Consider the following 17,725-nt stretch of genomic DNA (forward strand, 5'->3'; position numbering starts at 1 on the left):
TTTCATTTATTTGATCATACATTTCATCAATTTCTTTGTCGTCTGCAGAGCTAGTTGGCATATGAACTTTTACTACTGTAGTAGGTGTGGGCTTCGTATCTATCTTGGCCACAATAATGCGTTCGCTATGCTATTTGTCGTAGCTTACCCATACTCGTATTTTTTTATTCATTATTAAACCTACTCCTGCATTACCCCTATTTGATTTTGTGTTTATAACTCTGTAGTCACCTCACCAGAAGTCTTGTTCCTCCTGCCACCCAACTTCACTAATTCCCACTATATCTAACTTTAACCTATCCATTTCCCTTTTTAAATTTTCTAACCTACCTGCCTGATTAAGGGATCTGACATTCCACGTTCCGATCCGTAGAACGCCAGTTTTCTTTCTCCTGATAATGACATCCTCCTGAGTAGTCCCTGCCCGGAGATCCGAATGGGGGACTATTTTACCTCCGGAATATTTATACTACATAATATTCACAGCTCGCATAAACATTCATTACCGTCTCCTTTTCCTTAGCATGGTGATCCATCTCCTGCAGTGGCTGCCCAGATCAGGGATTCCATCTCTTTCTACTTACTTTCCTGCAGCTCCACACATGTACATCTTCATGGTCCATGCCTCAACCACAGCTTTGTCTTGACCTATTGCAAGGCCCGAATGACTCAGTTCCTACTGAGGCCCTCCGCTGCCAATTTTTCTCTATTCTCGGCGATTTCCAGGCTTAAGTAATAGTTTTCACTCATGGCTAAATGGTTGATGGCCACATAGGCTTTGCATATGTAATGAACAGTGCTCCTTGCCGGATGGCTGCAGTGTTTTCACTGCAGACTTGGTGGCCATCTATTGTGCCCATGAGGATATTTCCTCCTACGTGAGTGAGTCCTTCCTCATCTGTAGTGACTCCTTAAGGAGCCTACAAGCTCTCAACCAGTGCTTCCCTCGGTATCCTTTGTTAGTAAGTATCCAGGAGTTTGTCAGTAATGACTATCCAGGAGTCTGTTTATGCCCCCAAAAACTGTAGATGTTCAGTGGCCTTCATCTGGACCCCATGCCATATTGGAATTGTGAAAAATTAACTTCCTGGCAGGCTGGCGAAAAAGGCTACCGGTAAAGCGATAAACCGACCCGGGAGGATTGACACACCAGAGACTGGTCTCTAATCGGTCTTACACCCTACAGTTTTCAGGATCTGGAATACCAAATGGCACACCCCAAGTACACCAAATAAACTACATCTTATCGAGGAGACAATGAACATGTGGAGGTCATCCACGCTAGCACTCACAGGGGCTCCATTGTCTTTTGACAGCTCCAAATCGGCCTTACTTGGCTGACTCACGGTCACCTCCTCCGTTGCAAGGACTGCTGCGACTCTCGACTGACAGTAGTCCACATTTTGCTGGCCTGTCTCAATGTAGGTACCCTGATACTGTCTTTTAATCTTCCAGGCATGCTACCTAAGGTGTTAGGAGACAGCGCCTCAACAGTTGATCTACTTTTACGTTTTATTCGAGAGGGGAGTTCTTATCGCTCAATCTAAGGGTGTGTGTGTGTGGCTCCCTCTCCCAGACCTTCACTCTACCTAAATTTTAACTATTTCTTGCTCCCTGTGGTGTCATCTGTTCATCTTCTTTCCTTTGTCATTTCTATTTCTTTAGCCTTGTGCTTAAGGCTGGAAATTTTACTGTGTTGTAGAGTGTCTGTCTCATACTTTTTATCCTTGTGATCAGCCAGGATACCTGACTGACCTTGGAAAAAAGAGACTGATAACCCAGCAGTTTAGTCTTTCTACTCCCCAAACCAACCAACCAATTAACAAAATTCACAGAACGAGATTTTCACTCTGCAGCGGAGCATGTGCTGATATGAAACTTCCTGGTAGATTAAAACTGTGTGCCGGACCGATCTCGGTCCGGCACACAGTTTTAATCTGCCAGGAAGTTTTGTAACAAAATTCACATTCATGCATACATTGTGTTGGCTTTACATTTCCTTTTGTTTAACAACATCTATTTTGGTTTAAAAACTTGAAAAGTGAAATTAATATGTAATATGTAATAAAAACGGAGTACTTTGCTTAATGTGCAGGCAAGAAATTTATTTATGTATTGTTCTGAACTGATTGAGTATGTTGTGGCATGTGCTCTACACAGGATATTGTCTGTTGCCAGTAAACACCTTCTGCCTATGCCTATTGATTCTAACAGATAATTTGGTGGTAGTCATGTCAATTTAAAAGGCTGAACAATGTTTATATAACAGCTGGTATATGACATGTAGCTTCACCATTGACTCTCCCTTTGATAATAAATGTTTTCCCAGTTACAGGGCAGGTATAGGTGGTGGTAGGAGGGTGCAAAGGCAAGTCTTAGAGAAATTTTGTTTTTCTTGATATTGAAACAGTATGAAAGTATAGCCATGAATGACCTATTCCAATGGACAGTTGCACTCAGCCTCTAAATAATACAGCATACAATAATAATTGTGATTAGTGTGACCAGTTTTAGTCTGTTTTAGATTTTTTTAATATTTTGCTGTGTAATGGATAAACTCTGTGTCGAGAAAGTTACTGACAGCAAATGTCATTTACTAAACGACGTCAAACAAAAAGTACAGTCCACAAGAGAGCTGTCAGAAACAAAGTTAACCCTCTTAAAATTTAGAATGGAAGCAGATATGTAAAGGTAAAAACTCTCTCCATGATCAACTTATGTTTCTTAAAAAATATGAATTTTTAAAATGATTTTCCCTTTCAGGAAACAGATATTCAATTTAAAAAAAGCTGGCACCTGTGGTAACCAAGCATATACTCTCTTGATACTGAACTTGTAGGGAGTGGTGGTCGTCATCAGGGTCTCATGTGCCTTAACCAATTTCTCCTTCGTCCTTCAGCCACTGGTTGCTATCTACTTTTGCATTGGTGGAGACCTATAGGGAAGAATTGTTGCCAAAAAGAGATGGTTTTGGGAGCAACGGAAAAAGAAATGCGCCCAACCACCAATGGGGTGGACTGTAGTCAGAGACTCTGAGGCAGAGGCGAGGGGACTGCCGTTGCCAGCAAGGGTATTGTCGTTCTAGTTGCAGTGTGTGAAGATGACAATGGGGTGTAACGTCATATTTTCAATTAGCCTCTTCGTAAGTCAGCTGGTATAGGGTCCTTCACACCATAAATTTTCCGCGAGGAGGGGCAAATGGAGTATTCGGATACAACGGACATCTACAGTCTTAACATGTGGGGCTGGAAGTGCACAGAGAAGACATGTACCCGAATTTCCAGACTTTAGCACTCCATCATGGGAGATTTTAGATCATAGTGATAGACCATCACTTTGACCTTTTCAGGTAACGAATCACCCTCAAAAGCCAAGATGGAGGTACTGATAGGAACCCCATTACCTTTAGGTCCCCTATACACGCACCAGATGAAGTGAGCACACCGAGAAAACAGATGAGGGACAGTGACTGAACTGCGGATGCTTTCTGAATCACGACTGATCCGCTACGCATTTTGGACAGCGCCACACTTCCCCGAACTTATCCTCCAGGCATTCTACAATAAAAATAGAGACTTTGTAGCCAGAAAGGAGTCCCCATCGAATCTGCTGTACACTAAATAATGAGGCAAATATGGCTCTCCTCTTTCTGTAACCCTACGTCCTTCCAATGGTGTAGCTAGGGACAGGAACCATTTGGGGTAACACTTCTCAGCGCTGAATTTAACCTCTCTCTATCTTACAGACTGCTGGGGCCATTCAGTCTCCAGCGAATCACCCTCAAAAGCCAAGATGGAGGCACTGGTAGCAACCCCGTTACCTTTAGGTCCCCTATACACGCACCAGATGAAGTGAGCACACTGAGAACACAGGTGAGTAACAGTGACTGAGCTGCGGATGCTTTCTGAATCACGACTGATCCGCTGCGCACTTTGGACAGCGCCACACTTCCCCGAATTTATCCTCCAGGCATTCTAAAAAGAGAGAGAGAGAGAGAGAGAGAGAGAGAGAGAGAGAGAGAGAGAGAGAGAGAGAGAGACTGACTTTGTAGCCAGAAAGGAGCCCTATCGAATCTGCTGAACACTAAATAATGAGGCGAATATGGCTCTCTTCTTTCTGTAAACCTATGTTCTTCCAATTTAACCTCCCTCTATCTTACAGACTGCTGCGGCCATTCAGTCTACAGCAAAAGATAACTTGGTTTGCGTCATACTGGATCCATCATCTGCCAAGATGCCAGCCCCGGCTCTCCCCTTGGGTGTCACCCAGCCACAGTAAAGACCACCTGGCATGATGGCCATTGCATGGAGTCCTGATGCCCCAAGACGATGGGCTACTACTCCTTGACGTAAGTGGGGAGTTTGCAGCTCAGACATCAGTAGTGCAAACCCAGTGTTGTCAGAGGGCTACCAAGAAGTGGGTACATGATGGCTCCACCACAATTGACTGGCTAACGGTCTGAGTACTGGGATCAACAAAATCCAGTATTATCAAGGGGACAAAAGAGGACTGTGGACAACAGACGGAGATTATGCATCCAAAATGTGTCCTCGGCCAAACAGCTGGATTATGAGTGGAGTTGCAGAGCCGTGACAATAATAGGTGCAGATAACCTTAAAGCGTGATGCAGTGTGTAAGGTGCCCTTCTGCAAATGGCCTGCACTTTGGAAAAATTTAAGAAGTGTGGAGGTAAAACCCTAAAGGGGACCATAAAACTGAAGGCCAAAATGTAAGAGATTACTTTACGTCGCCTTACAACAGGCAGAAATACCTCGGGCTTATTCTAACCCCCGAACCTGCAGGGGCTTTTGTTCATTATTTTCATCTGTGAAGTAATAAACAACGAAGGAGTGAAAAACCAGTTAATTTTTACCTTTTGGAATAAGAATGAATAAAAAGTTACTCCATTATCCTTTTCCCTTTCGATGATATTACTGTTAGCGTGGGTCTCCGTATTTGGGTTAAAGAAATTGAAAACCATAATTAGGGCCAAGGCTCCAGTTCTAGCCACTTACGTGTAATTATGAATTTTTTAACTTCTTTTGTATAGCCTACTGGCTAATCTTACAATAGCTTATGGGTCATTCCATGTCAATTCAATCAATTAGAGAAAATGTTCCGTAAGTTCCCCTGCCAATTAGTTCCAGAGTTATAGCTTGTGAAAGAAGGTGGCATGACCCGGAAATTGCAACCCTCATCTGGCAATCTATCTTCAGACTCAACTTCAGGTCTTAACAACTTTGGAACAATTCCATAGAGTCCAGTGAAATTTTTACAACCCAGTAACATCCACTTACAGAACACAATCTGTGAATCAAAACACCAACAACATATTTCTGAGGTAAAATAAGAAATTGCAAAATGTGATTTAAAAAATGTAATACGTTAAAAGGTACATATTGTTAAGTGCCCTCTATGCCACATATAATTCACTCAAAAAGGGTATAATTTTTTTGTGGTAAGCTAAATGTGGCCTAAACACCCACAAAACTCATCTTGTCCAGATCAGTCACACAAACAGAGTTACATGCATATAAAAATACAAAAATTTGAAATATTACCTGAAAAACATGGATTTTCTAAGTGTGATATCCAAGTCAAATTTGAAACACTGCATAAGTAGACCATAATATAACATGTGGCAAAATTTCAACTTGTTATTGCAAGGCATTTGTGTACAATAAAAGTTGACAGAGATGTATTTCGTTACATTTCTTTTAACACAATTTAGCAAGTAATAGAGATGATGCAGACATTGTTGGGAACCATTAGGCAACAGAAAGTTAAACAATGGTAGTTTTCAGAGACAGAATGAGTCATTGTTAGGCAGGAGCAACAAAGGAAACAAGCAACAATTACAACTTACTCATGTTTTAAGATTCTAGTTCAGACTGGTCAGTACTGTTGTGGAAAGTCAGTACGGAGGCAGAAGAGTGTACTAGTGGTGCTTCTTCAAACAAGTTGCAGTATTGGTAGAGCACAAGCATCTGAATGTCATAAAACAACATATGGAACAAAATGTGGCATTCGCTTTGTACTGTATGATCTGGATGAATTGGACCAAGATTTGTTGCTATGGAGATCCAAGATACACCCCGTGGGCACAAGAAGTACAGTTCCAGGAAACTTTAGTGTTTGTTATCATCACATGAGAGTGTTTTTGGATTAGTATTCTTTCATACAAAGAAGTTGCTTTGATCCGTTTCGGATTCATAAGAAGACAGTGAAGTGTAGCCTCAGAGAAATTGATATAAAATCAGTATTGAAAGTGAATCAATGCATGGGACTTAACGTGAAACCAGGACAAAAGTTATGTTGCAGGTGTGTCACACTGCTAAGAAATGAAGAATATTCTGATAGTTTACATGACAGTGACACATACTATTAGCCACCTACAACCACAGCGGATGAGCAATTAAATACTTCAGTGACTGCTCTTGGTTCGTCTCCCACGAAGACGCACAAAGTTACGAAAAGAGACAGGCCCAGGTATGGTAGAAGAAAACTACAAAAAGCTCAAATGGAATTAAAACACAAAATAGCTGACACACTAATGGTGGAAGAGGAAGAACTATCTGCTCCAAATGAACACAAATCATACCAGAAATGTTACGATTTGGACAAAATTGTGCATGATTTGAAAGGAACATGTGTCATTCCAAAGTAGCTATGCTTACCCTTGCACCGTCCAGATAATCTATTGACTACACTGCAAAGGAATTCAATGTTTCTAGATGTATGATAAAGCAAGCTAGGAAAATAAAAGCAACTTAAGAAGCGCTTCCACAACTTCAGCAGGCTCAGGGTAAGCAACTGAGTTCAGAAATAAAGGTGCTAGTGTCAGAATTTTATGATAATAATGACTACAGCCGAATAATGCCTGGAAAAAAAGACTATGTAACAGTGAAATTGGGAAATGTACGTGTACAGGTGCAAAAAAGACTGTTGCTATGCATCATATCAGAACTACATGTAGAATTCAAGGAAAAGTATCCCAATACCAAAGTAGGTTTATCATCTTCCTTCAATCTTCGGCCAAACTGGGTTGTGCCTGTAAGTGCAAGGGGAACACACAATGTTTGTATATGTGAGACCCATAAAATGCTAAGCTGATGTTTGCTGCTATAAAGGATTCTAGTCTGGATTACAGAGGTGTAATGAAGCTGCTAGTGTGTGACATCAGTTCCTACCAGTGCATGATACACAGGTGTGAAAAGTGTCCTGGTAAGGCAAATCTTGCAGAACACATGAATAACAAACTATGGTGGACACACATGGATCGCACAAGTCTTGAAACAAAGCAAAGTGCAGTGGAAGATTTTGTTGAAATGTGTTGTCAAAAAATGGACAAACTGACCACACACAGCTTAACAGCAACAGCACAATCGGCTTATCTCAAGTTTTGTAAGGATAATTTGAGACAAGATGAAATTATAGTAACACAAGACTTTTCTGAAAATTATGCATTTATAGTTCAAGATGCCATCCAAGGATACCATAGGGACAGCAGTCAAGCAACTCTCCAGCCATTTGCAATTTACTATAGAGGTGAATCAGGTGATGTGTCTGTCATGAACCTGTGCATTTTTTGTGACTGTTTAATTAATGATGCCATTGCACTTCATGCCTACATTCACACTTTCATGGCATATGTGAAAAACAAGCTGCCTCACATACATTTTGCGAAATACTTCAGTGCTGGGGCATCAAGATAGTACAAAAACTGTAAAAATTTTAAAAATTTATGCATGCATTACAGTGATTTTCAGATTCACGCAGAATGGAATTTTTTCGCAACAAGTCATGGTAAAAATGTATGTGATGGTATTGGTGATACCATTAAGCGCATGGCATCACGAGCTAGTCTGCAGCACCCTACAGAAAGTCACATTCTAACACCTATTCAATTATTTACCTGGATACAGAAAAATACCTCTGGCATACAATCATTCTATGTTTCGAAAGATGAGGTGAAATCAGTCTAAGAGTTACTAAAAAGCAGACTAGAACACGTTAAAACTGTTGCAGGCACAAGGAGCCATCATCACTTCTCTCCAGGGGACTCTGACAATGTGCAGATGAGCAGACTGTCCGGTTATAACTATAGGTTCATGCATAATGTGTGTCTTCACAGTGTGTCTGACTCAAGATTCAGAAGCAAAAGCAGCAACATACAACCAAGTTGCTATGTTAATGCTGTTTATGACAACAAATGGTACTTAGGATGTGTTGCAGAGTGCTGTGAAGCAAAAGGTGATGTATTTGTGAACTTCATGGTACCAGCAAGATCATTTCATTAGCCACGTTTGGCAGACAGATGTTGGATTCCTTTTGAACATATTCTTATGACAGTTCCAGTTCCTATCACAGTGTCAGGAAGACAGTACAATTTGCCGCTCAATGTACAAAGTATAGTAGCAATAAGTGTGGGAGAACTTCCGTTCGAAGCTTTTTAGCAGCAGTAGTGGTAGAGGGGTTTTGGGCGCACGACAGCAAGGTCTTCAGCGCCCGTTCAGTAACTTAGTGAGACGGGTGTCAAGAAAAATCCCAGAACAGGAATATAAAACAGAACAGAAAACATGGGTAATAATCGTCGAAAAACATGTGCTCACCCACACTAAAGTGTGGGATGAAGCAGAGCGTCAGCAGTAAAACATGGACTACACAGGAAGAAAATGATAGAAGAAGCTAAAACAATGTAGCAGATGGAAGTGGCTGGCTGACCGCAAGGAAAAAAGGGGCGGAGTCAGCCACTCTGCTAAAATTTTAGGCCAGAGTCCAGACACATCACAAAACTTAAAAACCCTAGACACACACGTCTCATCATTAGCTAAAACAGAAGGCAGATCCCCAGCAACTTGTGCTTCTGCCCGTGCATCACGGAATAAAATGCAGTCTGTTAAAATGTGCCGGACAGAGATGTGCACACCACAAGCACTCCCGCCATAATAAAAAGCTATGTGTGAGAGGACAGTGCCCTATCCGAATACGTTTGAGGGCCACCTCCTCCCACCTGAGCAACCGGCAGGAGGAACGCCATGGCCGAGTGGTTGACTTTATCAACCGCAGTTTATTGGCCGTCACAGCCAGCCATTCGTCCTCCCACAACTCCATGCACTACCTGTGGAGTGCAGCGATGACTGACTGCAAGGGAATAGGACACTGGACCACACCCTGCTCTCTGCAGGCCTCCTTGGCAGCCCGATCGGCCTGTTCATTGCTCCAGATGCCAACATGACCAGGCACCCAGTAGAAGGATACTTCTGTACCTCGCCGTTGGAGCAAGTACAGTTGGTCATGTATCAGCTGGACCATCGCCTCAGTCGGATACAGGTTCTGCAGTGATTGTAAGGCACTAAAGAGAATCGGAGCAGAGAAGAAATCGATCGCCCCAAACACGATTCATCTGCTCCAGTGCCTTCAGGATCGCGTGGAGCTCCGTTGCGAAAACGGTATATTCAGCAGGGAGGCAAATCCGGGTAACTTGATCAGGGAACACTACAGAACAGCCAAGGAAATTCTCCTGTTTGGAGCCATCAGTGTACACGACAGTGAAACCGTGATGCGCATCTAAAATGTTAAAAAACAGACATTGGAATGTAAAATCTGATGTGCGATCTTTCTTAAAATTAGTCAAATCTAAAATAAGTTTGGGTCTCCGGAGGAGCCAAGGGGGGGATCTGCTCCAACCGCAACGCAAAACATGAAGACCAGCCATAGACATCGCAGCGAGGCAATTCTGTGCTCGAATCCCATAGGGCTGCGTCGCACGTTGCCGGTTATGAAATAACAGTGCCAGAGGAGGCTGAGCAATGGCAGGGTATGCAGGGGTGTATGGTGTGGACAAAGTTTTATACGCCTGGCGCACCGTAAGTAGCCGTCGCCGCATAGGAAGTGGCGGTTCACCAGCCTCTGCACAGAGGCTTGGTATGAGGCTAGTTCAAAATGCCCCAGTGGCCAACCAAAGCCCTTCATGGTGCACAACATCCAACATCTTCAAGTAAGAAGGCCTCGCAGACCCATACAGCGTGCACCCATAATAGAGCCGAGATCGCACAAACGCCCTGTAAAACTGGAGCAGACAAGTCCTGTCAGCTCCCCATGTACTGTGGCTAAGACATTTTAAAATACTTAAAGCCTTAAGCGACCGCCTTTTCAGGTCTTTAAGATGAGGTAACCACGTGAGCTTCGAGTCAAAAATGAGCCCCAGAAACCTCACCGTGTCTTTAGAAGTGAGAATAGTGTCCCTCATCCGCAACTCAGGAAAGGGGAAAAAATCGAACGAGAACGGTTAAAGGAACACATACAGACTTCTCGGTGGAAAACTTAAAACCACTCTTCCGCGCCCAGTCAGCCAAACGTCTAATCGTAAGTTGCAACTAATGAGTTGTCGTTGCAAGGCTTGAAGAAGAGCAAAACAAAGAGAAATCATCCACAAACAAAGAACACTGGACAGGACTTTTCACTATGGACGTAATGCTATTAATAGCGATGGCAAAGAGAGTCACACTTAAAACGCTACCCTGAGGGACACCGTTCTCCTGCTCAAAGCGATCAGACAGGATGTCACCAATTCGGTATCTAAAATATCATGGCGAGAGGAAAGACTGAATAAAAAGAGGAAGACAACCCCGAAAACCCCATTCGTGAAGTTGCTCCAGGATGAGACGCCTCCAAGTGGTATCGTAGGCCTTCTCAATGTCAAAAAATACACCTAGAAGGTGATGACGGCGTAGGAAAGCTTGTTGTATAGCCGCCTCCAGTAGGGCCAGGTTATCGAAGGTGGATCGAAACTTCCTGAACCCACACTGAAAGCGACTAAGGAGTTGCCGGGATTCTAACATCCAAACAAGGCGGCGGTTGACCATCCGCTCCAAGGTCTTCCCTATGCAACTAGTGAGGGCAACACTACGGTAGCTACTCGGGCTCGTGCGGTCTTTCCCAGGTTTTAAAAAAGGGATTAAAACTGCCTCATGCCACGCGTCAGGAAAGTGACCCGAGGCCCAAATTCCATTAAAAAGTGCGAGGAGGATTTCTTTGTTGCGCATTGTGAGGTGCCATAGCATACTGTAATGGACCCTGTCGTGACCAGGGGAGGTGTCACGAGCTCCAGACAATGCAGAATCCAGCTCCCACATAGAAAATGGGCAGTTGTAAACTTCATGAGATGTGGACTGGAAGTTCAGACTACATCTCTCAGCAAAGGCCCTATGGCGCTGGAAATCTGGATCCTGACTGGTTGTTGCAGTAACTGTGGCAAAATACGCTGCCATAGTCTGGGCAATGTCTCGCGGATCCGTGTGGAGAGTGCTGTTATTCAGTACAGCAGCTATGGGACACCTCCCTCCTCTGCCAGAAATTCTCCTGATGGTCTCCCACACAATGGAACTTTTGGTGGAACGATTAATGGTGTTCAGCAACTGTCACCATGACCTCTTCTTGCTCTCACGAGTAATGTGGCGACACCTTGCCCTCGCCACCCGAAATATTGCAAGATTCTCAGCAGTCGGCCGAGACTTGAACCGACGCAGAGCCGCACGCCTGGTCCTGATGGCAGAGCGGCAGTCGGCACTCCACCAAGGCACAGGTGGCCTCTTCCGGGGGCCCATGGACTGTGGAATGGATGCTGCAGCGGCGTGGTGGACCGTTTCGGTAATATGATCCACCCACGTCTCAACAGTCGCACAGTGTTAGAATTGGGCGAACTGGCTATAAAGTGTCCAGTCAGCTCCACTGAGCACCCATCGTGGTGGTCTCCTTTCGGGGCCCACGCCATCTGGCAGGTGAATCCAGATGGGGAAATGATCACTGCCATGCAAGTCAGCGACCACTTCCCAGTGAGCACTGGCGGCAAGAGCTGGAGAGCAAAGTGAGAGATCAATGGCAGAGAACGACCCAGTCACTGTGCAGAAATGAGTACTCTGTCTTCCATTGAGCAAGTATGCACAGGATGACAGGAGAAGCCTCTCAATTGCTCTACTCCTGGGGCAGGTAATTGCAGAGCCCCAAAGCACATTGTGGGCATTAAAGTCACCACAAATAATGAATGGTTGGGGGAGCTGTGTAAGAAGGTCGGTGAGGGCCACTTCATCAAGTGCCTCATGTGGGGGCAAGTAAAGTGAACAGACAGTCAGTGGATGACGTACTTGCACAGACACAGCGACAGCCTGTAAAGTCGTCATAAGCGAGAGAGGCGAGGAATGGTAGTCCGCCCTGACGAAAATATCTACACCTCCTCTAGCTCTCTCTCCACGCAGGTCGTCCTTTTTGTGGAGTGTATAGCCTCGCAGCTCAGGGGAGTATGAGGGATGGAAATAAGTCTCCTGGAGACAGAGACACAGTGGTCTAACCTGAGAGAGTAGACGAAGTTCCTCCACAAGCGTCCTGAACCCTTGCAAGTTCCACTGAAGTATGGGAGCCATCTATGTTGGGGGTAGCACCTTCATCCCGTCTCTCCGACGGGGCGGGGAGACTGCAGCAGGTGGAGGGGCAGGTGTGGGGTGAGCTGATTGCCCCACACATACGTCGTATTCCATCAACTCTGGTGAAGAGTCAGGTGAAGCCTCACGTAAAACAACAGCCGCATGGTCAGACGGTTTACCACGGGATTTGACTCTGTGTTGCTGCGGTACAGGAGCTTTCTGTGGTTTGGTGGGCTTTGGGGGAGCTGATGTGGGAGTGGTAATTGGCGCACTGGGCTTGGGAACAGCCTAAGCTGTTGGAGGCGACAGGGGCTGGCCCAAGTTCGCCACTATACCCTTGTCTGCTGTTCGAGTAGGGGCTACCGGCTCTGAAACACTGGCTGTGTTGCAAGTGCACTGACAGCTGCAGGTATTAGTGCCAACACTCACCACCTCGGTCTGCGTTGAGGCATCGACTTTTGGAGTAGGCTTCTGAACCAGCGATGCAAAAGATGGAGCAAAAGTGGGAGGTTGCATCGACTTAAAGATCTTCTTGGCCTCACCATAGAGGATTCGCTTGGTTGTTTTGATTTCCTGGACTTTGCGTTCCTCTAAAAATATTCGGTAGTCCCTAACCCAAACAGGGTGGTTCCCAGAGCAATTAATACATTTAGCCGGAGACGAGCAAGCAACTCCTTCATGAGCAGCCTTACCACAGTTGCCACAAGTCGCTTCGCCTTTACACCCTAGGTGGTATGCCCAAAACGCTGGCATTTAAAACAGCGCATTGGGGTCGGGAAATAAGGCCTCACACAAAGGCGAAGGATTTGACAAGATTGCCATCAACCCTCTTCATGATGTGTTGGACATCAACGATACCTTCCGGAGCCCACTCACATTGCAGTTCGTCCTTGGGAATGTCAACTAGATTCCGGCATGTCACAACACCTTTGCTGTAGTTCAAGGTGCTGTGCAATTCAGTGTCTATGGCATACTCTCCGAGACATTTAGCAGATTGGAGGTTAGTTGCTTGCTGGGAGGTGGAAGTTTCCACTAGCAAGGTCTCATTACGTAAGCGCTTCACCGATTTCAAGGAGCCACAGATGCCCTCCAATCCCTTTTGTATATAGAAGGGCGAAACCTTCTCGAAACTACCGTCCTTCCGTTTCACAATGAGAAACACATTCTGAGCACCAGAATGCATCCTGTTACTAAAGACTTTACTTGTCAAAGATGTGCTGCAGTCAGGGGGACTGACTGCACGGGCCTTTTCAGAGACTGGGTGTTAAGATCCCTCCAGCGGCCACCCTTTCCGCTGGGAGGAGGAAAAAAGGATTTCGAAGGATCCATCTCGGTCAAACGAGCAGCTGGGAACTAGAAGTCCACCTAGACAGAGCCCCGCATGCCCAGGTAAGCCTTATACAACTGAGGTGCGACAGGTTCCCCAGAGGTTGCCCGCTAATGACTGTTCCACCTCAACAGCCATGCATCTCATTGGCGCGCAGCACACCTTGAGATTGAGGGGTTGTTTATAGAGGTTTATTCCATCCTCGCGATCCGGGCGGCCAAGCCAAGTTCCCCACTCCCTGAGACACACAACATTCCACCGCCGCGCCGCATGCCCAGAGCTTACGGTGACAGGGGACTGGCGGCACTTACCAGTCCCCAGCTCAGGAACCACGGGGTCGCCAAGCCCGTACCCAGCAAATGAATGCTGAGCCTCTGAGGGCTGGTTTTTAGCAGTTAAGGTGCAGTAAACATTAATTATAGGTTGTGTTAATTTGTCTATATGTTGTTGCTGAGTGATTAAATAGTTGTGGGAGAGGATAAGAAGAGACAGAACAGTTTACAGTATGTTTTCACAAAACTGTGTTGTGGAACAATGGCCACATCACCAAATACACGTCAACTTCCATTGTACGAGGGTCAGTCAAAAAGTAATGACTCCTATTTTTTTTCTACGTTTAACTGTCAGGAAATTTAAATGCAATTACATAGGTTGAAAACCACAACATTGAGGATCATTTTGTCATTTTTCAATGTAATCTCCGCCCATCTCTACAGTTTTGGTCCATCTTTGAACAAGAGCATGTATCCCAGCACGGTAAAAATCACAGCTCTGCTCTCTAAGCCATTGACGCACGGATGTTTTGACGGCCTCCTCATCTTCAAAATGAATCCCACGATGAGCTTCTTTTAGTGGCCCGAACAGATGGAAGTCTGACGGTCACCACGAATGATGTCATCAACTTGCTGAATGTTGTGTGGAGTCACTGCACTCACCGGCCTGCCGCTCCGCTTTTCGTCAGTCAACGGTGTTTGCCCTTCAGCTTCCTTACAACGACGAACCCATCGTCTAACAGTGCTGACATCCACTGTCACAACACCATACACCTTCTTCAGTCTTTCATGAATGCGTATGGGCGTTTCACCTTCTGCATTCAAGAATTCAATCACACAACGCTGTCTCAAATGAACATCGATGTCGGCCATCTTACAAACTTCTGCTGTGCTGCCACCTGTTGACACAGAAAGTTACTACTGCAGTGGATTGCAGAAGAAGGTTTGAGGAATGGCGCCAAATTCAAATTTTTCACTTAACTTAATTTTTTTAAGTAGAAAAAAAATGGGAGGCATTACTTTTTGACCGACCCTCGTACACAAATGTGTTGCAACAACACGCTGAAATTTTGAGGTCTGCTTATATGGTCTACTTATACAGTGTGTGAAATTTGTCTTGGATACCACTTGTCCCTTTTGTGCTACCACACTTCGAAAATCCATGTTTTTCAGGTAATTTTTCAAATTTTTGTAGTTTTGTGCACATGTAACTCAGTTTTTGTGACTGATATGGGAATGATGAGTTCTATGTGTGTTAAGGCCACATTAAGGTTACAACAACAACAACAAAAATTCCCTTTTTTTGTGAATTATATGTGGCATAGAGGGCACCTACAATATGAACCTTTTAACGTATTACATTTTTTAACCACATTTTGAAATTTTTTATTTTCCCTCAGAAATATGTTGTTGGTGTTTTGATTCATGGAGTGTGTTATCTAAATAGATGTTACTGGGTTGCGTGTGGAATACTTCCAAAGTTATTAAGACCTGAAGTTGGGTCTGAAGATAGATTGCCAGATGCGGGTTGCAACTTCCGGGTCACACCACCTTCTTTCACAAGTCATAATACTGGAGCTAATTGGCAGGGGAAACTAATACTTTGTACACGAGTGTTCCACACATGGTAAAATTAGTGTACTGAATTTCAGTCAAATCCGAGGCTATGAGCTGGAGCCCCTGGTTGAACTGACATGGAATGACCCTTATCATAAAAGACACAATGTGCTATTCAATTTGATACAGAATGACTTCTTGGTTTTTTCTTGTTTGGATGCACAATTTTCTGAATAGGGCTGTGTCGAAGAAATTGAATTTTGTAGAGTTTTTCTTTAAGCAATGCTTAACCAGTTTCTCATATTGTACATGTTTAAATAAATCACCAGAAGAAAATTAATCAGTTTGGAGATAAAGTTCAGTTTTATAGTTACATTTCTCAGGCTTTTAAATATGGTACAACCCATAAACTATTGTACTTCTATGGTCATTAATAGACCCACACTATTCTTGGTTCTCTGTTAAGGCCATGGTAGAGACATGTATGCCCCCCTCCCTGTATGGGAGTTACGGTAAGTGTACAAGTGCAAGTTGTGATGCATGAACGTTTACATATGGAAGTTTGGGTCCGGAATTCGACCTATCGCATAAAGCAGTAAATCGGAGTTCAAGTCCCACTCCAGCACAAATTTTCATTATATAGCTGTCCATATATGAAACTGCAAATATACTTCATGTAGACACATGTGTGTCCTGTTTTGAATGTCTCTAGGAATTTACTTGAAACATCACAATACACAGTTGTTCTATATTTTAACTAGACAAATTTCGTGTAAGCAGGATTACTTGAAATATTTCTGGTATTTTTATATCAAGATAGATCTAGCTCATGGCCTTGCCTGAGTATCTCATATTAATTTAGCTATCCCTGCAAAATAGTACAACATGCGATACAAATCATGAAAATATAACATTTTTTAACTCAAGGTTTTTGAGGCAACCAAAGAATAAGAGATTTCAGTATTCTCTCAGTGAAGTTACAAATGCATTGGAAGGTTTTGAGGGAATGAAGATTGCTATTGCAAGCAAGCTACATAATGCTCCAGGGCAACAAGAAATAACATTTCTAGTCTATCTCCCTGAAAATCTACAAGGCACTGCAGCCAAATTCTGTCATGGAGGGGGGGGGGGGGGTGTATTATGCACTTAGGTCTGATCTGTTTGGGGTTTCCAGTTACCAAGGAAACTATGTATGTCTAGGCATAAACTCATTGAAAATGTAAAATCTGTTAAGTTCTAAGGCGACTGCAAAAAATCAACCCGCAAAAAAATTTATATACAGTTGTCTTAAGAGAGAGGAAACTTTCTCACAAAAAGGTGCTGAATGTTAATGGAGCTTGAGTCTGTTACTGGGGAGAAAAATAAGAAACTGGTTCCGAGAAGTATCTGAAACTCTGAATATTAAGGATATGTCATACGGCCCTAAAAGAGTTTTCAATATGGGCGAGACCTCTTTTTTTGACTCCTGATAGGGGATTAATCGTACATTGTTTCTAGACAAATAATTACAATACTTTTTGTTAACTGTTTTTCTGTATGTCTAAATTGCTGCAACTTTTAATTACTCGTTAAATTATAGAAACTTTAGCACACTGTTAAATCCATATGGTTTGAGACAAAGAAGAAATATTTCGTTCCCTTAATCAGATTCATAAAAGAAACAACAATGCTAAGTTCTATCAAAATCTGAGACAATGGCTATCAAATCATTTATAGTCTTGGAATGACCCAAGTGTAATAATTGCGGACTTCAAGAAGATTCTAATAATTGCAATTCCAGGGAAAGCTGGTGCTGAGAGGTATGAATATTTCATAAGTTTAATAGTTTATGGTTGCAAAATGCTAACACAAATTATTTACAGATGAATGGGAAAAGTGGTAGATTTCAGAGAAATGTACAAACACGTGAGGCAGTACAGACTACACATCTTCTTAGATGATAGGTTAAGGAAAGCCAAACCTATATTTATGACTTTTGTAGATTTATAGAAAGCTTTTGACAATGTTGACTGGAATACTCTAGTTGAAAATCTGAAGGAAGTAGGGATAAAATACATGAAGTGTGTGGTTATATACAACTTATATAGAACCCAGAGAGTTATATGGATCAAGGGGCATGAATGGGGATAAGTGGTTGAGAAGGGAGT

The 17,725-nt window shown here is 43.5% G+C and overlaps 1 protein-coding gene across 2 annotated transcripts in view; it reads right to left on the minus strand.

Moving 5' to 3' along the window:
- Positions 1–17,725, minus strand: part of LOC126278182 (little elongation complex subunit 2-like) — a 213,881-nt gene that overhangs the window by 194,445 nt on the left and 1,711 nt on the right. The window lies entirely within an intron of this gene.

This window comes from Schistocerca gregaria, chromosome 6 (genome assembly GCF_023897955.1).
Source record: "Schistocerca gregaria isolate iqSchGreg1 chromosome 6, iqSchGreg1.2, whole genome shotgun sequence".
NCBI lineage: Eukaryota > Metazoa > Arthropoda > Insecta > Orthoptera > Acrididae > Schistocerca > Schistocerca gregaria.